We start from the raw sequence: 22,738 nt of genomic DNA, 5'->3' as shown, positions 1-22,738 counted from the left end.
GTAGGCTAGACCAAGCAAAGATGGTGCATAGGGTTCTAAAACTGAACACTGTATCCTTCTGGGGCTGGGGAAGTTGGCTAAAGTTTGTGCTCCCAGTTGTGTTACCCCCCACCTTTGAACTTTGAACTTCATATATGGTGCAAGGAGCTGGATCAAGCTAGACTCAGATATTCGAGTGGTTTATGTACATCCACCGTGTAGTGAAAAACACCCATTTAGATGAGGTACTAGAAGTTACCTTTGCCTGTAGGATTTAGCAAGACTGCGTGTCTTCAGGAAGGCAAGAGAGAACGATGGGGAAGGAGGAGAAAAGATTTTAAAAATTATGATGTCACTTTTATTAGTAAGATTCACTAAGCCTTAGAGATGCAGTACAACATAGGTAAGTCAGTCTTATAAGGAATACAATAGCCCAAATCCAGTCATCAGATCACTGAAGACCAGATGTACAACGGAAGATGCATGCCAGGATGCGTTAGAAGTCCTGACACATGGGCCTATGTGGGATTGCCCGGGAAGTTTAAGCTTCCAATGGGCAATTCCCCTGCTACCTCGGGGCCCTGAGTAATTGTCTCCGACTCTGAGTTAGTGTGGTTGGGACTGCGCTTCCTGTGCGGGCCAGGGGAGGTGATTTCCTCAAATGCCAGAATGCACTCTTTTGTGCATGTGCACATCTCCCTGAGGCAAAGTGCTGTCACAGGGAGATCTCTGAAAGGCAGTGAAACTTTAAAAATAGAAAAATAAAAACACCATTAACATGTCCCCCTCATATGCAAATGTAGTGCTTACCAGGATAGTCACCCAGGAAATGTTAGACAAACTAAAGTCTGGTCTAACAACTGGGTAACTCCACAACTGGCACCCCCCAAACAGCTCCCTGCCAACCACCCCACTATCCCCGGCCAGACCCAACATACCTCCCGCAACCACCCGATTACCCACCTCAACATGAACCCAACTAATCTCCAACCATTCCCTCAACTTGACTGGACTGCCCCCTCAACCCAAATCCAACCCCACCCAGATCTGACTACTCCCCAACCAGATCTATCTGCTCTGACTCAAATAACCGCTGACCATCCCTCACCCCCCCACCACACCCCCGCCACTCACCCATTCACTAACATTCATTAAAGGGCTGGACCTTTAAATACTTATTAGAATACAGCAGCTAGTGCCTTAAAAAGGGTGCGTGTCCTCTCTTCCCCCGACTATATTCCGGACCAATGGAATTCCCAGGTGGACACTGCGCTGAGCATTTCTTTGACAGCTGGGCTCGGGAGATCCCAGAAAAAACGCGCAGAAGTGTCAAGTCGGTCGGAAAATCTTTGCACGCAGTAGCAATGCACACTGCAGACGAATTGAGAAAATCATTCGAAGAATCCATGTCTCAGGTAAAGCCCATATATTTGCTCAACTTTAATCCTTTTTGTTATAATCTGCACCACATCCCTTGCTAATAGTAACAGCAGGGTGACAGTCAAATATCACACACCACATGTCAGTCCATTAATGGGCATGCATTAAAAAATCAGTGCGCACTCTACTATTCAGATTAATAAATGCAGGTTTTTCAATAATAAAGCTGCTGATTGAACAGATACATGCATCAGATCAACTAGGGGAAGCAGGAATACTTTAAAAGCATTTAATTTATTAGGATTTCAATTTTGCAGCTTTGGAAGTGCTGACATTCACTGTTTTTATTCTTTTGTTTAATTTTAATGGCTTTTGTTAAATTGTACTCAACCTCAAAATCTGAAGCAATTACATTCTCCTACAGAAGTGCCAAAAAACTGTCAAAATACACTTAACATTACTTCTTTTACTTGATATTGCTATATCCAGTACTGACAAGGACAGAATATGAGTGGGTGTCTCAATTCAGCAGAACAGTTGCAAACAGAAATTAGCAGCAATGGATTATCTAATCCACCACTTATTGTCCCACCGTGCAGCATACTCACCCTTCACCAGTCATTTATCCCTGGATGGAATTTAACAGCGTCCTTGGGAACAGGTTGGGGGCAGGGCCAGAGAATCTACAGGGAAGGCGAGGAGTGGAGTGCCAATCACTTTCCTGATGCTGTAGAATTGTACCAGCGGCAGGAAAGGTGGGGGACAGCCTTCCTGCCCAGAGACTGAGATCTTTAAGTGGCTAATTAAATCAGGTGACTCCCCTATGGGTTGGAAGTGGGTCCTCCTGATCAGGCGCTCTGTGGTGCACAGAGGGCCTCTCCTGCAGCAAGATCCACCCTAAGAAAAACCCCTCCCACCGCCTTCACCAACACATTCACCACAGCTACCAACCACCCCAACCCCAACCCCCACTGTCCAGGCATGTCTGACTGGTCTTGGTGACCACAACCCTACTCACCATCAATGATGCTTCTCTGGACCAGGTGCAGTCCCAACAGTGGCCACCTCACCCACTGGCACTTCTGACACTTCCAGACTTCCAATTGGCCAGCAACACCTGGAGGTTGGTTCTCCACACTTAAAACGGTTATGAGCCTCAGCTCCAGCTCTTAGCTGCCTGATTGCCACAGAATCTTAGTGGGGCTCTAGAAATGGCTAAGTTGGAGTTGCCCCCGGCTTTCCAGCCTGTCATGGGGGCCACTGCTCCAACAAAATTCACTCCAGCTGTTTGTAAGATAAAAGATAAACCCCATCTCCAGCAGCAAGAAACCATATGAACCTTACTTTGCGACAGTTAGTTATTACTAAATACATAGGGGGATTTTAGTGATTAGAAAAAAAAAATGATAATCTTCCCATGCAGTTAAGCATTAACAGTTATAGTGAATTCACATTCTTTTCATTGTCTGTTGTAACTTGCTCCAAAAAGTGACTCAGAATTAAAGTCTTACAGGCAAAATGTTTTTGCCAAAGCCATGTTATTAGGAAAACTTAACACAGTAATTCTTTATTTCAATTTACAATCCAGCCAAAAAACAAACCCTCTGAGCAATCAGTGGCCTTTGCATGTTTTGGTTTTCATTCCGTATACTCCTTTGTATGAACATTCCTCCAAAGTTATTTTTCCCCAATTCCTTCACTTTTTCTTGCATGATGCAGCAACTGCAACCAGCTCTCAGATACCTATTATAGGATTGGGCAGTGGGAAATGTCATGCCATAACCCAAGGAGGCCTTCTCCATATTTTTCTCCCTATCTATGGGAAGCTGACTGACTGATTAAATTTTCATGTGATAATGTAAATGATTCCCTCTGTCAAGATATTTTCTACCTCCGTTACAAAACACCTGTCATCAGCCCTCCCCAAAAAATCCTAACCTTGGCCCTTCTGTCCTTGCTAAATGTGACCCCAACTCCATTCATGTTTTTCCAATCCAAAATTCTTGCTTATGTTATTGCCTTCCAAAATCCATTCCTATTTTTACAACAACTCCATGCTGAATCTTATCAGTCGGGTCTATCCCCACATCACTCCCACCCCCAGCCCCGCCCTCAGCCACAGAATTGAAACAACTCTAATCGTTGTCACTAATGACATCCTCTGACTGATCATGGTGAATTTTTGCTCCTGTCCATCTGCAAACTATGGAGTGGAAAAACATGAATGTGAGAAGTGTCAAGATGGACTGTCAGGAGAAATTGTTAAAAGCAATTCTCAAAAGTGTGAAAATGAACTGTTAAAGGGAGCTGTCAAAACCAACTATCAGAACAATCAAGATCAACTGTGAAAAGGAGCTCTCAAGCTGTCAAGGTATTTAAAACTGCTGCCCTTTAGCTCTTTGAAAAAAAAACTGCCTGGAATGTTAAAATAAATTGTTTGCTATTTCACTCTGTTGACATAAGCCTCAGGGCTATCATGACTGACTTCACAACAATCTTTATCACAGTAGGGTGCCTGCCATTTAACAGTTTGATTGACAGGTCCAAGTGGTTATGGACTCTTTGGAGTGGAACTATGAATTCCAATGTTTGTTTTTATAAGGAATTATGCAACTGAATGAAATGTTTGTTGTTATAAGGATGATGTAATTGAAGGAATGTAAACATAATAAATTGGCTTTTATAAATGACAGCGTTTATTAAAAAATATAAAGTCTGCAATAGACACTAGGAACTTTATTTTAGTTAATCTCGGCCTGAGCTCCACCCATGGTGGACACTAGATGAATTGGCATGGTAGGTGTAAGGGCAAAGGGTGGTGGATGGGTTGGGGGGCATAGATTGGCATCAGTTGGCAATAAGTTGGCATAGTGGCTATAAATGGCCATGGGTGGGTGGGGGCATAGTTTGGCATAGAGTATATGAGGGGTACTGGGGATGGGTGGGGGGCATGAGTTGGCATGGGAGTGCATGGAGGGGTTGAGGGGACTGAGGGGTTAGGGCTGGAGGGCTCTTTTATATTTTCTTGTTTATTTTTTAAACTTCAGTGCAGCACTGGTGAACTGAGGCAGTCCTTGCACCCAGCCTGCCTAAGCATCCTCTGCACTCATTCCATGGCCAACCAGTCTGACTCCCAGGGAACCTTGCCATCCTGGAACAAAAATCCAACTTTCTGGACCACTTTCTCCCAGGTTGGGCTTTTGGACCTGGAAAATGACCCCACCCTGTGTTCCTGACCCAGGAATGAAAATCTAGGCCATGAAGTCTGTCTGTGACACCTCTCTCTTTAATAAATCTTCAGCATTGAAATTAACACTAACCACTCTGTCTCCTATTTTAATTCATTCTTTCTTTCTCTGAATCTCTAATCTGGGAAACTCCTAATCTTCCTCAGTATTTTTTTCTCTTATAATTTTCAGGCTTACAAAATCCAAGTTTGCAACATCTATTCCTAAACTACTTTGCACTTTTCTACATTTTTGATGGTGTCCCAAGTGTGATTTTATAGCCAGATTTCTTAGTTTTAAGGAAATTGTTCCAGCATCTGGGAAAGAGTTTCACAGGCAGGACAAGCAGTATTCTTGTGCTTTGTTGCCAGTACAGGACTAAACACAGGAAAATCTCTGCAAATAGGAATATATGGAGTGGATAGGAATACTCTGATAATGGTCATTTGAACATTTAGGAACTGAAAGATGGTTCACCCCATCACTCATGCCCTCCTTGGTTGGTGACATCCTTTCATTCATTTCCCTCTATTCCCTCTTTTTGAAGAAACAAACTCTTACTTACCCAGTTCATTATTTCTGCTTCAAATGATCTTTGTTGGCAGTTACTCCATTATCCTTGGCACAGAATCATTTAACCCAAATTCCTTATTTACTGTTAATTGCATATTTCCTAATTTATTAACTTTTTTGTGGTATAAACAATTTGTCCAACTCAACTTCATCAACTCATTTAATCATTTAAATACCCAGTATTGAGTCACTTTAAAGTCTGCTCTTCTCCATGTTTTGAAATCAGGCTAATACTTCAGTTTAAATAAAACAAATTGCACTTCCTGTATAAAGAGCTGAAGAATGGGCAACCAAAAATATTGCTCTGTCCATTTAAATCAAGCACTTTCACTATCAGTTCTATACTCTGGTGAACTGTAATGGCAGGACTTAACTGATATTGGCAGCATCCCGGTGTAGCAATTGTAAGAAAGTAGACCAAAACATTTTACTTAAGAATGAGTTGAAAATTACCATTGGGGTGAATAGTGCAAAACTGTTGAGCACAAGGTGTGAAATCATTGTGTTATTTTAACAGAAGTTTTAGCCAATTAAAATAAATATGTGTCAGTGCTTTCATTAATAAAGCAGAGAGACAAATACCATACGACCATAATATTCATTAATCTATCACTAATGCCAGCAGTAATTTCTAGCCTTTGGTACAGATCACATGAGTGCAATTAGGCAATCTGCAATAGCGAATGATGCTATAATTATGAATGAGTTTAACAGTAAGACTACGAACTCCATCCAACAGCTCATACTTCCACTGACAAAACACATTTTAATTAGGTATATTCTGTTTCAGGCCTTTTAGTTTGGCACCCTTTAGCATCAAGGGGTTTGTGTATCATATGTGGAGAATGAATTAAGGGAAGGTGATGGCGTAGAGGTATTATTGCTGGACTAGTAATCCAGAAACCCAGGGTAATGCTCTGGGGACCTGGGTTTGAATCCCACCATGGCAGATGGTGGAATTTGAATTCAATAAAAATCTGGAATTAAACCATTATCAAATGTTGTAAAAACCCATCTCGTTCACTAATGTCCTTTAGGAAATCTGTCGTTGTCCTTATCTGATCTGGCCTATATGTGACTCCAGACCCACTGCAATGTGGTTGACTCTTAGATGGCCTAGCAAGCCACTCAGTTGTAACAAACCACTATAAATGAAACTGGATGGACCACCTGGCATTGACCTAGGCACTGGAAATAACAACAGCAATTGCAGTCCTGTTCTCCCTCCTCACCTGTGTAGACTGGTGCCAAAATTGAGAGAGCTGTCTCACAGACTAGTCAAGCAACAGCCTGACATAGTCATCCTTACGGAATCATACCTTACAGATAATGTCCCAGACATCACCATCCCTGGGTATGCCCCCTCCCAGCAGAGGCAGTGCTTTACAATCAGGAGGGAATTGCCCTGGAGTCCTCAACATCGACTCCAGACCCCATGAAGTCTTATAGCATCAGGTCAAACATGGGCAAGGAAAGCTCCTGCTGATTACCACGTACTGCCCTCCCTCAGCTCCTCCATGTTTGAACATAGCACTGAGGGTGGCAAGGGTGCAAAATGTTCTCTGGGTGGGGACTTCAATGTCCATCACCAAGAGTGGCTCGGTGGCACCCCTACTGGCTGAGTCCTAAATGACATAGCTGTTAGACTGGGTCTGCGACAGGTGGTGAGGGAAAAACATAGTTGACCTCATCCTCACCAACCTTCCTGCTGCAGATGCATCTGTCTATGACAGTATTGGTAGGATTGACCACCAAACAGTCATTGTGGAGATGAAGTCCTGCTTTGAGGACATTGAGGATACCTTCCATCGTGTTGTGTGGCACTATCACCGTGCTAAATGGGATAGATTTTGAACAGATCCAGCAGCTCAAGACTGGGCAACCATGAGGTGCTGTGAGCCATCAGCAGCAGAACTGCACTCGAATTGAACTCATGGCCTGACATATCCCCTACTCTACCATGACCATCAAGCCGGGGGATCAACCCTGGTTCAATGAAGAGTGCAGGAGGGCATACCTAAAAATGAGGTGTCAAGCTATAAAACAGGGTTACTTGTGTGCCAAACAGCATAAGCAGCAAGTGATAGACAGAGCTAAGAAATCCCATAACCAATGGATCAGATCTAAGCTCTGCAGTCCTACACATCCAGTCGAAAATGGTGGTGTACAATTAAACAACTCACTGGAGAAGGAAGCTTCACAAATATCCCCATCCTCAATGATGGGGGAGCCCAGCACAGCAGTGCGAAAGATAAGGCTGAAGCATTTGCTATAATCTTCAGCCAGAAGTGCCGAGTGGATCCATCTCGGCCCCCTCCAGAGGTCCCCAGCATCACAGGTGCCAATCTTCAGCCAATTCGATTCACTCCACATGATATCAAGAAACAGCTGAAGACACTGGATACTGCAAAAGCTATGGGCCCTGACAATATTCTGGCAATAGTACTGAAGACTTGTGCTTCAGAACTTGCCGCGCCCCTAGCCAAGCTGTTCCAGTACAGCCACAATACTGGCATCTAACTGGCTATGTGGAAAATTGCCCAGGTACGTCCTGTACACAAAAAACAGGACAAATCCAACCCGGCCAGTTACCGCCCCATCAGTCTACTCTTGATCGTAAGTAAAGTAATGGAAGGGGTCATCAACAGTGCTATTAAGCAGCACTTGCTTAGCAATAATCTGCTTACTGATGCCAAGTTTGGGTTCTGCCATCTCCTGACCTCATTACAGCCTTGGTTCAAACATGGACAAAAGAGCTGAACTCCCGAGGTGAGGTGAGCGTGACTGCCCTTGACATCAAGGTAGCATTTGACCGAGTATGGCATCAAGGAGCCCTAGCAATACTGAAGTCAATGGGAATCAGGGGGAAAACTCTGCACTGGTTGGAGTTATACCTAGCACAAAGGAAGATAGTTGTGGTTGTTGGAGGTCACTCATCTCAGCTCCAGGACATCACTGCAGGAGTTCCTCAGGGTAGTGTCCTCGGCCCAACCATCTTCAGCTGCTTCATCAATGACCTTCCCTCCATCATAAGGTCAGAAGTGGGGATATTCACTGATGATTGTTTAATGTTCAGCACCATTTGGGACTGCTCAGATACTGAAGCAGTCCATGTCCAAATGCAGCAAGACCTGGACAATATCCAGGCTTGGGCTGGCAAGTGGCAAGTAACATTCACACCACACAAGTGTCAGGCAATGGCCATCTCCAACAAGAGAGAACCCAACCATCTCCCCTTGATGTTCAATGGCATTACCATCACTGAATCCCCCACTATCAACATCCTGGGGGTTACCATTGACCAGAAACTGAACTGGACTAGCCATATACATACTGTGGCTACAAGAGCAGGTCAGAGGCTAGGAATCCTGTGACGAGTAACTCGCCTCCTGACTCTCCAAAGAGAGTCTACAATAATCTACAAGGCACAAGTCAGGAGTGTGATGGAATACTCTCCACTTGCCTGGATGTGTGCAGCTCCTACAACACTGAATAAGCTTGACACCATCCAGGACAAAGCAGTCTGCTTGATTGGCACCCCATCCACAAACATTCACTCCCTCCACACAGTAGCAACAATGTGTACCATCTACAAGATGCACTGCAGGAATTCACCAAGGCTCCTTAGACAGCACCTTCCAAGCCCACAACCACTACCATCTAGATGGACAAGGGCAGCAGATAGATGGGAACACCACCACCAAGATGTTCCCCTAGATATCCTTCACTGTCATTGGGTTAAAATCCTGGAACTCTGTTTCTAACAGCACTGTAGGTGTACCTACACCAGATGGACTGCAGCAGTTCAAGAAGGCAGCTCACCACCACCTTCTCAAAGGCAACTAGGGATGGGCAATAAATGTTGGCCCAGCCAGTGAATGAATAAAAAAAAAAATCTAGCCAAACACAAAGTTCAATCCTATCCAAGTGGAGGGGATTTGATCAAGCTAAGCCAAAGCCAAACCTTTTTGATTTAGTTGGAATTTGGCTCTGACTTATTTTCCCTCCAAAGTCTCAAAAAACCATGACTGCATATAAAATATGACAAGATACTTGCCACATCTAAAGACTTAAATCCTGGTTTGATTGGCTGCTTCAAGTTCTGCCATCAGCAGGGATTTGGATTCAGGCAAACTGAATTTCAACAACTCAGTGACTGATTCAAGCTGACACGTACCATCTATAATTCATCTGTTTCAAAACACACGGGTGTGATTTATTTCTCCCTCTCAATGTTATCCCTTCCTCTCTATAATGTACTGACTCACAATGGGGTACAGTTCCTTAGGTGTTAGTTTGCCTCCAAGCGGTCTGTTATTATGGGTGAATCAAGACAATGTCAGATGGCAGAAGTAAAAAAAATGTTGGAAAATATTGGAAATACTCAACAGGTCAGGCAACATCTGTGGAAACAGAAACAGAGTTAATGTTTCAGGTTGATGATCTTTCATCAGGACTGGGAAAAGTCAGAAATGAAACAGGGTTTGAGCAAGGGGTGGGAGGGACAAGGATAAAAGGAAGATTGCATGTGGTTCTGTGGATGCCTTATCTGAACGGAGAGATGAACCTGAACCACAAAGGTTCCACCCTCCGAACGTACAGTTGGTGTGGGACCAAACACAATCATGTTGGTGATTACCCACTATCCTGGCAGCAGTCATGATGGGCAGAATCTTGTGGAGGCGATGGGGATCTCATTTGCTGGCTGGAGAGCTGGCGAGTACTCCATGTCACCTCTTTTCAAGAAGACCTACCACATCTTGTGCCTCTCAGGCACTTTAACAGGCCAGTGGTGGGCTGTCTCCCGGAATCAAGAACCAGGGGGATGCAGATTCCGCCAGTCAGAAGCCAGCAGCTCTTCTGTACTCAACAGCACTACTGGTAAGTTGGTGGCTGCTGGTACTACGCCCACTTAAGGCCGAGGATCGAGGAGGGACCCAGGTACAGGTGAATAATGGCAAGAGAAGGATCACAGGGGAGGGAGGCCACCAGCAAGGGCAGGGGATTGACTGTCAACAGCATCCCTCCGCTCCCTGCCCCGCTCCTTCCTAATAGTGGGTCCCCTGACCAGGCATGGAGTGTCTTTGAATGATGGACATCCCCCACACCAACCACCCCAACAACCACCACCACCACCAACACCTCCCCCGCCCCCCCCAACCCCCTCCAACGCAGGCGCCTGCAAGAAAACACGCCGGGGTTTGCTTATCGTGTTCCCTGTCTGCTGAGTTTAATACCAGCAGCTAACACCTATTTACATGAGTGGTAAATGCAGTTTTCCTTTTTTTGGGAAGCTTTCAATGTATTACTAACCCATTATATCTGCAGTTATAACACTAATAACCACTCCTAAAATTGATTACATCTATGGTGCAAGTAGAAGCAGGAAGCACTCAGGGTGACCATGTTGTTTTAGCTGCCAAATCCTGCACACTGCTGGTGAAATTACTGCCTAATGCAAGACAAGAAGACCTGAAGAGCAAAGAGTAGTGTGCCATAAATATTGCACTAAGACCACGATAATTAGTCAAAATGTTATGCGATATTCATTCCATCAGTCCAGGTTGGATAGAATTGCCTACTGGAAGTGCCTCCAATCCCATTCCAAATCCCTGCATCAGGAACATCAGCATGTTGCAAGCACTATTTTGATATAACTGAAGGGCCTGCCTCCGTGTGCTTTCACTGCCAGCTCATCTGCATGATGGTGGCCTGTAGTCCAATGCTAAACATGCTGTTGAGTAGCTACATACTCAGGTTCGTGCCATTTAAAAGAGAGGTTCATTTTGGTTTCATTGGTGCTGGAGGTGGATGGGGCAGACTTTGTGAGCTGAAAGAAACCAGAGCAATGGATCTCAGGCCAGATAGAGGGCCCCCAGATCCTCGGATGCAGTGCTGGAGGCCTCTGTGAAGGAGTTAGAACATAAGAACATAAGAACTAGGAGCAGGAGTGGGCAATTCAGCCCCTTGAGCCTGCTCCACCATTCAATACGATCATGGCTGATCTCATTTCGGCCTCAACTCTAATTTCCCGCCCTCTCCCCATAACCTTTCAATCTGTTACTAATTAAAAATCTGTCTATCTCCTCATTAAATTAACTCAGCGTACTGGCATCCACTGCACTCTGAGGTAGTGAATTCCACAGATTCACAACCCTTTGAGAAAAGTAATTCCTCCTCATCTCTGATTTAAATCTACCACCCCTTAGCCTACAACTATGGCCTCTCATTCTAGAATGCCTCACAAGGGGAAACATCCGCTCCATGTCTACTTTGTCTATCCCCTTTAGCATCTGATATACCTCAATTAGATCTCCTCTCATCCTTCTAAACTCTAGCGAGTATAGGCCTAAGCTGCTTAATCTCTCCTCATAAGACAAGCCCCGCATCTCTTTGGAAAGGAGGGGAGAGCATATGTTTCCTCATGGGGCTAAAGGGCCCTCCAGACAAGCACCTAGAAAGAAACTGGAGCAGGAGACCATGGAGGTCAATAGCAGGTGTGTGGCCTCACGGATCTGGATAGAGTGCCAGAAAACATTCAATGACCACAAAAGTAGTCAAGGTCAGTGAATGCATTAAATAACATGGACTAAGCTACACAACAGTTGGGGAGGGATTTTGCTGTGGTACTTTGTTACAGCATACATGGGTTGCTGCACTTGGCAAAGATTACTACAAGATTTAAACCAGGGTTTGAAGCTCACTTTTTCTGATTGGTCTGCAATCCTTATTTGTAGGGAAATGGCCTTTTAAAATTGTAGTGCCTCCAGTTCCACCAGGATCAGAAATTAAGTTTGCTTTGCAACTCTTTCGAGTACAAACACGTTTCCATCTGTTCCTATTCAGATGAAGTTACATTGTTTGCCATTGGGAGATTTGAACTCTTGATCTTGGGGTTACAAGCCCAGTACCATAACCACTTGGCTATTTAGGCCAAGCAAGTTTGCTTTGCAATGTGCACTTAAAATGATGGGAGCAAACGAGATCGCAGTGGAACTTTGCTGGGTGAGGTCATCCTGCCAGTCCCATGTCTTTTATTGATATCTGTGCAGAAGAGAAGAGACAGAAGAAACACTCAGCCACTTCTTGTGGAAAGTTTGAGACAGAGAAAAGGAATGGAGATCTCAATGTAAGCATCTATCACACCAACCTGCACCAGTTTTGTATATCAGCAGCCAGAGCTCTATCTCTAATGTCACAAATTAGAAGGAATATATTTGAAGTTGGACTCACCAAAATAGAGACCATCCATTCGTTTACCTGAAGAAAACTGGGAGAGCTGTCCCACATAATAGTCAAACCTGACATAATCACACTCACAGAATCATACTGTTCAGCCAACATCCTATCACCATCACCAGCCATGAAGCGGTGGCACATTGCTATACAGTCGGGAGGGAGTAGTCCTGGGTGTCCTCAACATTGGCTCCAATCTTCAGGAGGTCTCGTGGCATCAGATCAAACACAGGCAAGGAAACATCCTGCTAATAGGCACCCACTGCCCTCCCTCAGTTAATGAATCAGTGTCCCTCCATATTGAACATAACTGGAAGAAGCACTGAAGGTAGCAGAGACACAATGTACTCTGGGAGGGCGGACTTCAATAACCATCACCAAGAGTGTAGAACCATTAGTAATGAATCCTGCCACAGCTGCCATAATAGGCTAGTAACAAGTGGTGAGAGAATCCAAAATAAATACCTACTTGACCTAGTCCTCACCGATCTATCCATCGCAGTCCATGACAGAGATAAAAACAAAAAACTGCAGGTGCTGGAAATCCAAAACAAAAACAGAATTACCTGGAAAAACTCAGCAGGTCTGGCAGCATCGGCAGAGAAGAAAAGAGTTGACGTTTCGAGTCCTCATGACCCTTCAACAGAACCAGAACCAATTCTGTTGAAGGGTCATGAGGACTCGAAACGTCAACTCTTTTCTTCTCCGCCGATGCTGCCAGACCTGCTGAGTTTTTCCAGGTAATTCTGTTTTCGTTTTGCAGTCCATGACAGAATGATCATCCTACAGTCCTTATGAAAACATGTCCCATCTTCACACTGAAGACACCTTCCATCATAATGTGTGGCACTATCATCTAGCGGCTCAAAACTGAGCATCCATCAAGCACTATGGGCCACCAGAAGCAGAATTATATTTCACTGCAATCTGTAACTTCATGGCTCAGCATATGCCTCACTCTACCATTACCCTACCACCAGCGAACCAACTATAGCTCAGTGATTCAATGGGGAGCATAGAAAAGCCATGAGCAACACTACAAATACCTAAAAATGAGGTGACAACCTGGTGAAGCTACAAAACAGGGTTACATGCATGCTAAACAGTGGAAGCAGCAGGTTACAGACAGAGATAAGTGACCACGCAACTAATGGGCTCGATCAAAGTTCTGCAGTCCTATCACATCCACTTGTGAGCAATGAAACAACTAACATGACGAGGGGTTTCTGCAAATGTCCCCATCTTCAATATTGATGGAGCTCATATGCCAGTGCAAACAACAAGCCTGAAGTGTTTGTAACCATCTTCAGCTAGAAGTACCAAATGGATGATCCAATTTGGCTGCCTTCAAGGTCCTTACCATTACAGAAACCAGCATGCAGCCAATTCAATTCTCTGCACATGATACCAAGAAATGGCGGCGCACACTAGATACAGCTTGCAGGCTATGGGCCTCAACAACATCCCACCTGCAGTGTTGAAGACTTGTGCTGCAGAACTAGCCACGCCTCTAGCCAAGATATTCTATTGCTGCTATGCCACCTGTTGTATCATTGACATCTACCTGACAATGTGGAAAATTACCCAGATATTCCTATCTCTGAAAAAGAATGACAAATCCCATTTGGCTAATTACCATTCCATCTGTCTACTCTCAATCATTGGCCTAGTGATGGAAGGAGTCATAAACAGCCCTATCAAGGTGCACTTACTCACTGTTAACCTGCTCACTGATGCTCAACTTGGGATCCTAATGACTCTGTCATAGCAGATGTATAAATGAGTTCATTAGACAGAGTGCTAATTCCAAATCCAAATGCAGTAACATTCCTCCACCGTTACTCCCCATTTTCCTTTGTTGTTTTAAAGACACTGACCTGTGAAGGGTTATGGATCCATGGTTACATGTCGCCCTCTGGTGGCCATATGTAACCTTGGTAGTGAATGCAGGAAAATGTGAGCATGGGGGTAATTCACAAATAAACCCAAAAATTCAGTCACACCCACAAACCCCTGAATGCACCAAAAGTGCTTTTTGGAGATTAGAAGTTCATCTGGGACTCACCACTTGTAATTTTTTCTTCAAATTTCAGTTTTGATTCCTTTATAAATAATTTTTATATAATCAAATTTCACTTTCCAATTCCTGTTCTGGATTTCATGCGATTTAACATTCACACAAGGGAAAAGTATTTTAGTAGCAAACCATCATAAGTGGATAAGTGCTGCTCTTGGCATTCTCACATGTGGATCCAGTGGACGGTGTGGGTTATGAAATTGCAAAGCATGCCATTATAAAACAAAAACAGAATTACCTGGAAAAACTCAGCAGGTCTGGCAGCATCGGCAGAGAAGAAAAGAGTTGACGTTTCGAGTCCTCATGACCCTTCGACAGAACTTGAGTTCGAGTCCAAGAAAGAGTTGAAATATAAACTGGTTTAATGTGTGTGTGTGGGGGGTGGAGAGATAGAGAGAGAGAGAGAGAGAGAGGTGGGGGGGCGGTGTGGTTGTAGGGACAAACAAGCAGTGATAGAAGCAGATCATCAAAAGATGTCAACGACAATAGTACAATAGAACACATAGGTGTTAAAGTTAAAGTTGGTGATATTATCTAAACGAATGTGCTAATTAAGAATGGATGGTAGGGCACTCAAGGTATAGCTCTAGTGGGTTTTTTTTTATTTTTTTTTTTAATTAATGGAAATAGGTGGGAAAAGGAAAATCTTTATAATTTATTGGAAAATGCCATTATAACTTTATCACCTGAAGCATACAGGCAGGATTTGTGGAAAGTTCACATAATACTAGAGTTGGTGACACTATAAAATTCTAGATAAATGGAAATAATGCTTCTGGTTGTAAATGACTGAATCAACATTAAAGAGTTGTTTACAGAAACAAGTTCCAGAGAGTTTGTCTACTTGGTAACAGATTTAAGGGCCATCAAACAGGTTGATGGACAAAGCTATAATTTTGCAACTTTGCGAGCTCCCGGAATACAAAGGTGGATAAACATGTGCCCTAAACTACCCATCCGATGAGTTGCTCACTTAGCCAGATGTTTAGCTCCTGCACTGTGAGCCTGCATCATTACAGCTGAGCAGAATACAAAAGGGGCGATGACAAAAGGATTAGTGTCCTTCTGTATTACAATACAGATAATCCCTCAGAGGGAAAATACCCAGTCCAATCAGGGGGGAAGAGTCTGGAAAATTCTTTTCCTACCTCATTAGACAATAAAGATTGCCCTGGGGAGGTAATTTGACTCTAATTTATATTACATGGTTTGTACCTTTTGTACTATTATCTTCACCCTAGCCAGAAACAGGAATAGCTGACTCAAGGATACATAGTTCATCAATATTCACCGCACTCACTGCTTTGGCTGGAATTTCTTCCACAGGTCCGCTATTCTGTGGGTAAAGAATAACTACCTAGGGCTGCCCTTACATAATGTGCAAGTGTGATCCCATGATCCCCAAAACTATTCAGTTGAAATAATTTGTCCATCCAAACACAGTCTGGTCCCTTCATTACTTTATAAACTTCAATCAAATCACTCAGAATCTATAGTTCTCTAAAGTATTCTGATCCAGCTCTTTAAGCCCATCTGGGTAGTTTAAACTGAGCCTTCTCCTCCGGCCTAACCAAAGTCTCAATATCCTCCACAATGTGAGGGAACCAAATCTGGGCACAGTATTCTAAATGAGGCCTAATCAAGGTCTTGTACAAGGAAAGATGGTATATTGTTTCAGACAAAACTGTGCAGCTTTATCTAAACGGCACAGCATTAGACATAAACCTTTACTAAGTGATGCACTATAATACCTAGACTGTTTTCTTTCAATCCTGGCTTCAATTCTGTTCCCTATGGGGTATAGATATACCAAGCAGTAGAATTGCCCACATAGATAACTCTGAGCTTTTAAAGATCAAATATAATTTTCCAAACATAAACCCACTTCTACAACATATCAAGATGTGCAGTATTTTAACATCCTCTGTAGTCCTAACTCTTGTACATAGCTTTGTATGGTTCTCAAACTTATGGGTTATTCCCCCAACACCTATATCCAGATCATTAATGAAGATGGTAAAGAGCAAAATGTCTTAATATCGATCCCTATTAGACACCACTGGTAATTGCAGTATAAGTGACCCTCAGCTCCAGACCTTATTACACCCTTAGTCCAAACATGGGCAAATGAATTGAACTCAAGGGGTGAGGTGAGAGTGACTGTCCTTGACATCAAGGCAGCATTTGACCGAGTGTGGCATTAAAGAGCCCAAGCAAAACTGGAGTCAATGGGAATCAAGGGGAAAACACTCCACTGGTTGGAGTCAAACCTAGCACAAAGGAAGATGGTTGTGGTTGTTGGAGGTCAAGCATCTCAGCTCCAGGACATCAGTGCAGGAGTTCACCAGGATAGTGTCCTCAGTTCAACCGTCTTCAGCTGTTTCATCATAAGGTCAGAAATGGATTGTTCACTGATGATTGCACAAGGTTCAGCACCAGTCATGACTCCTCAGATAATGAAGCAGTCCATGCTCATATGCAGCAAGACCTGGACAACATTCAGGCTTGGGCTGATAAGTGGCAAGTAACATGCATGCCACACAACTGCCAGGAAATGATCATCTCCAACAAGAGATAATCCAATAATCTTCCCATGACATTCAATGGCATTACCACCGCTGAATCCCCACTATCAACATCCTGGGGGTTACCATTGATCAGAAACTGAACTGGACTAGCCATATAAATAATGTGGCTACAGAAGCAGGTCAGAGACTGAAAAATCTGCACAGTGTAACTCATCTCCCGACTCCCCAAAGCCTGTCCACCATCTACAAGGCACAAATCAGGAGTATGATGGAATACTCTCCAATTGCCTGGATGAGTGCAACTCCAACAACATTCAAGAAGCTTGACACTGTCCAGGACAAATCAGCCCGCTTGACTGGCACCCCATTCACCACTTTCATCATTCACTCCCACCACTACCAACGCACAGTGGCAATAGTGTGTACCATCTACAAGATGTACTGCAGCAACTCAGCAAGGCTCCTTAGGCAGCACCTTCCAAACCCACGACCGCTACCACACAGATGGACAAGGGCAGCAGATGCATGGGAACACCACCACCTGTTAGTTCCCCTTCAAGCCACTCACCATACAGACTTAGAAATATATCGCCATTCGTTCACTGCCGCTGTGTCAAAATCCTGGAACTCCCTCCCTAACAGCACTGTGGGTGTACCTACATCACATGGGCTGCAGCAGTTCAAGAAGGTAGCTCACCACCACCTTCTCAAGGGCAATTAGGGATGGGAAATAAATGTCGGCCTATAAAACTGCATAATTTACAAAACAATTAAGGTTTAAAATGTTTTTTATTCATTCATGGGATGTGGCTAGGCCCCTACACCTTGAGCTTTTATTTCATGCAATAATCTTTAATGACACACCGTATCAAATGCCTTCTGAAAATCTAAGTTCAGTATATCCACTGGTTCCCTTTTATCCACAGTACCTGTTACTTCTACAAAGAATTCCAATGAATTAGTTAAACATGATTTCTCTTTCACAAAACCATGCTGATTCTGCCTGATTGCCTTGAATTTATATCTAAGTGCCTAATATTTTCCCTGTGACAGATGTTAAGCTAACTGGCCTATCGTTTCCTGTTTTCTGTCTTCCTCCCTTTTGAATAAAGGAGTTACATTAGCTATTTTCCAACCTAATGGAATCTTCACCGAATCTAGTGAACTTTGGGAAAATTAGAACCATCGTGTCAACTTTCTCACTAGCCACTTTTTTAGGGCCCTAGGATAAAATCCATCAGGACCTAGGGGCCTAGCAAACTGTTGGAACTGCGAGTTGACAACTACCACTTCCCTAGTGATTAGAATTTTCCTGAGCCTCCTTCCTGCCAATTCCTGATTTACAGCTCTTTCTGGGATTTTGTATCCTCTATAATGAAGACTGATGCAAAATATCTATTCAACTCATCCATTCAGCTCCTTATTTTCCATTATTAACTCCCAGACTCATTTTCTATAGGACCACTTTGTTAATGTTTTTCTTTTTTAAATATCTATAGAAACTCTTATTATCTGCTTAATATTTCTAGCTAGCTTTCTCTCATACTCTAATTTTTCTCTTTATTAATCTTATAGTCATTATTTGCTGTTCTTTATATTCTGTCCAATCTTCTGGCCTGCCACCTACCTTTGCGCAATTATATGCTTTTTCTTTAAGTTTGATACTATCTTTAACTTTTTTTTAGTTAACCAGAGATGGTGGATCCTCCCCTTGGAATTTTTCTTTCTATTGAAATATATTTATTCTATGTATTCTGAAATTTCCCCTTGAACATTTGCCACTTCACCTCTGTTGAACTATCCCTTAATCTAACTTGCCAATTCACTTCCACTAGCTCTGCTTTCGTGCTCTCATAATTGCCCTAATTTAAGTTTAAAATACTAGTCTTGGACGCACTCTTCTCTCCCTTGAACTGAATGTAAAATTCAATCATATTATGGTCACTGGTAAATAGTGGCATCTTCATTATGGGGTTGTTAATTAATCCTATCTCTTTGCACAATGCAGGCCTGATACAGCTTGCTCCCTGGTTGGCCTCACAACATGCTGATCTAAGAAATTATCCCAAAAAACATGCCATGAATTCCTCAACTATGCTATCTTTGCCTATCTGGCTTTTCCAGTCTATATGTATATTAGAATTCTCCATGATATTTGCTTTACCTTTCTGACAAGCTCCCACTATTTCTTCTTTGATCGTCCGTCCCACCATGTGTTTATTGTTAGGGGGCCTGTATACCACTTCCACAAGTGACTTCTTGCCTTTATCATTCCTCATCTCTACCCAAATTGCTTCCATATCCTGGTTTCCCGAACTTAGATCATCCCTCTCTATTTTGTTAATGTCGCTTTTAATTAACAGAGCCAGTCCTCTGTCTTTCGCTAACTTCCTATCCTTCCTAAAAATCACATACCTTTGAATATTCAGATCCCCATCTATGTCATCCTATAGCCAGTGTCTCTGTAATGGTTATTAGTGCAAATAGAGGTAAATAAGTATGACCTATCAGTTCACCTGTTTCGTTTCGAATGCTAAGTGCATTCAGATACAGAGCCTTAAGTTTGTCCTTTTACTATTTTTGTAACCACTAGCCTTATCTATTGGTTTACTCTTGTACTCTCTGTCCTTTCCTGTTTATCATTTTATCATTTGTTTTGGGAGATGTTTATCATTTCCCATATTAATAACTTCCTCTCTTACCTTGTCTCTACTCTTTGATATACCACATCTTTCCACATTTGATCTGTTGCCCTCACTATTTAGTTTAAAACCCTTTCTACTTCCCTAGTTATGCAATTCAGAAGAACATTCGCCCCAGCATGGTTCAGGTGTAGACCATCCCAACGGTACAACCCCCACTTTCCCCAATACTGTTACCAGTGCCCCACGAACCAGAAACCACATCTCCTGCACTAGTCTTTGAGCCGTGCATTCATCCCTTAAATGTTATTTGCCCTCTGCTGATTTGCACAGGTAATATTCCAGAACCTTTGAGGTTCTGCTTCTTAATTTGGTACCTAGCTCCTCATACTGACTATGCAGAACCTCTTTCCCTGTCCTTCTTATGTCATTGCTACCTACATAGACCATGACAACTGGATCCTCCACCTTCCACTACAAGTTCTTCTTCAGCCCTGAGCAGATGTCCCAAACCCTGGCACCGGGCAGGCAACATAGCCGTCTGGACTCTCGCTCTTTACTGCGAAGAATAGTGTCAATCCTCCTCATTATACTAAGATAAAAGCAAAAAACTGCAGATGCTGGAGATCCAAAACAAAAACAAAAATATCTGGAAAAACTCAGCAGGTCTGACAGCATCTGCGGAGAGGAGCACAGTTAACGTTTCGAGTCCGAATGACTCTTCAACAGAACTAAGTAAAAATAGAAAAGAGTTGAAATACAAGCTGGTTTAAGGGGGGCTGGGACAGGTAGAGCTGGATAGAGGGCCAATGATAAGTGGAGATAATCAAGAGACGTCATAGACAAAAGGACAAAGAGGTGCTGAAGCTGGTGATATTATCTAAGGAATGTGATAATAAAGATACAGATAGCCCTAGTGGGGGTGGAGTGGGGGGAAAGGATCAAAATAGGCTATAAGGCAGAGATAAAACAATGGGTGCAAATACATTTAAAAATAATAGAAATAGGTGGGAAAAGAAAAATGTATATAAATTATTAGAAAAAAGGGGGATCGGAAAGGGGGTGGGGATGGAGGAGAGAGTTCATGATCTAAAATTGTTAAACTCAATACTCAGTCCGGAAGGCTGTAAAGTGCCTAGTCAGAAGATGAGATGCTGTTCCTCCAGTTTGTGTTGAGCTTCACTGGAACAATGCAGCAGGCCAAGTTCGGATATGTGGGCATGAGAGAAGGGTGGAGTGTTGAACTGGCAAGCTACAGTGAGGTCTGGGTCATGCTTGCGAACAGACCAAAGGTGTTCCACAAAGTGGTCATCCAGTCTGCGAATGGTCTCTCCAATGTAAAGGAAACCGCATTGGGAGCAGTAAATGCAGTAGACTAAATTGAGGGAAGTGCAAGTGAAATGCTGCTTCACTTGAAAGGAGTGTTTGGGCCCTTGGATGGTGAGGAGAGGGGAAGTAAAGGGGCAGGTGTTGCACCTTCTGCAGTTGAATGGGAAGGTGCCGTGGGAGGGGGTTGAGGTGTGGTGGCATCATGCTGGAGTTGGCGGAAATGGAGGTGGATGATCCTTTGAATGCAGAGGCTGGTGGGGTGATAAGTGAGGACAAGGGGGACCCTATCATGGTTCTGGGAGGGAGAGGAAGGTGTGAGGGCGGATGCACAGGAGATGGGCCGGACACGGTTGAGGGCCCTGTCAACCACCATGGGTGGAAAACCTCGGTCAAGGAAGAAGGAAGACATGTCAGAAGAACTGTTTTTGAAAGTGGCATCATTAGAACAGATGCGACGGATACTGTACCCTGCTGCTACTACTACACTCCTGTTTGCTCCCACTTGAACGGCTTTCTGTACCATGGTGCCATGGCCAGCCTGTGCAATTCACCTTGCAGACCTCGCTTGCATCCACAGAGGTTGAGCACCTCAATCCTGTTTGACAATTACAAAGTCTGAGGCTGCTCCACTCCTGCCTGCTCAATCTCTTTACCTGCCTCACCCATAGTCACATCCTCCGGTCCCTCAATGCTGAAAAGGAAGACTACTCTAATCTAAGAGGTATGACTGTCTTCTGAACAAAATGTCCAGGTGTTTCTCCCTGTCCATTACATTGCGCGGTGTCTGCAGTTCAGCTTTCAGATCAATAATCTTGATCTAGGATTCCCCTAGCTGCTTACACTTTCTGCAGGCATGTTTGTCCTGGATTGCCTTGGTGTTTAAAAGCCCCTACATTCCACAGCTGCAACATAACACCTGCACTGCCATTGTTACTTACATTATTTAGTTAATTTAATTTAGTTACTTTCTTAATTAACTTAGAATAATTCCAATGTATGCTACATCAAATGTGCCAACAAGTAACCAACACCCCACAACAGTAATCAGACTCCATGCAGATCTAAATCAATTGATCTACTGACCTCATAGTAAAGCAACCTCTAGGCAACAGTGACATGATTGAATTTCGCATTCAGTTTGAGGATGAGAAGTGTGAGTCTAAGACTAGTGTTTTAAAAGTAAATAAAGACAATTACAAGGGTATGAAGATAGATTTGGCTAATGTGAACTGGGAAATTATGTTAAAAGGTAGGACAGTAGAGATGCAGTGGCAGACATTTAAGAAGATAGTTCATAACACTCAGCAAAGGTACATTCCAGTGAGAAAGAAAGACTCTTGAAGGATGCACCATCCGTAGCTAACTAAGGAAGATAGAAACATAGAAACATTGAAACTAGGAGCAGGAGTAGGCCATTCGGCCCTTCGAGCCTGCTCTGCCATTCATTATGATCATGGCTGATCATCCAACTCAATAGCCTGCTCCCGCTTTCTCCCCATACCCTTTGATCCCTTTTACCCCAAGAGCTATATCTAACTCCTTCTTGAAAACATACAATGTTTTGGTCTCAACTACTTTATGTGGTAACGAATTCCACAGGCTCACCACTCTCTGGGTGAAGAAATTTCTCCTCATCTCAGTCCTAAATGGTCTACCCCTTATCCTCAGACTGTGACCCCTCGTTCTGGACTCCCCCATCATTGGGAACATCCTTCCTGCATCTACCCTGTCTAGTCCTGTTAGAATTTTATGGGTTTCTATGAGATC

General features: G+C 43.4%; 1 protein-coding gene across 1 annotated transcript in view; it reads right to left on the bottom strand.

The window, feature by feature from the left end:
- slc1a7a (solute carrier family 1 member 7a) overlaps window positions 1-22,738 on the bottom strand; it is a 76,116-nt gene that overhangs the window by 47,031 nt on the left and 6,347 nt on the right. The window lies entirely within an intron of this gene.

The sequence above is a fragment of the Carcharodon carcharias genome, chromosome 16, assembly GCF_017639515.1.
Source record: "Carcharodon carcharias isolate sCarCar2 chromosome 16, sCarCar2.pri, whole genome shotgun sequence".
NCBI classification, from domain to species: domain Eukaryota; kingdom Metazoa; phylum Chordata; class Chondrichthyes; order Lamniformes; family Lamnidae; genus Carcharodon; species Carcharodon carcharias.
The sequence above is the reverse complement of the archived record's forward strand: the minus strand, read 5'-3'. Positions and strand labels throughout refer to the sequence as shown.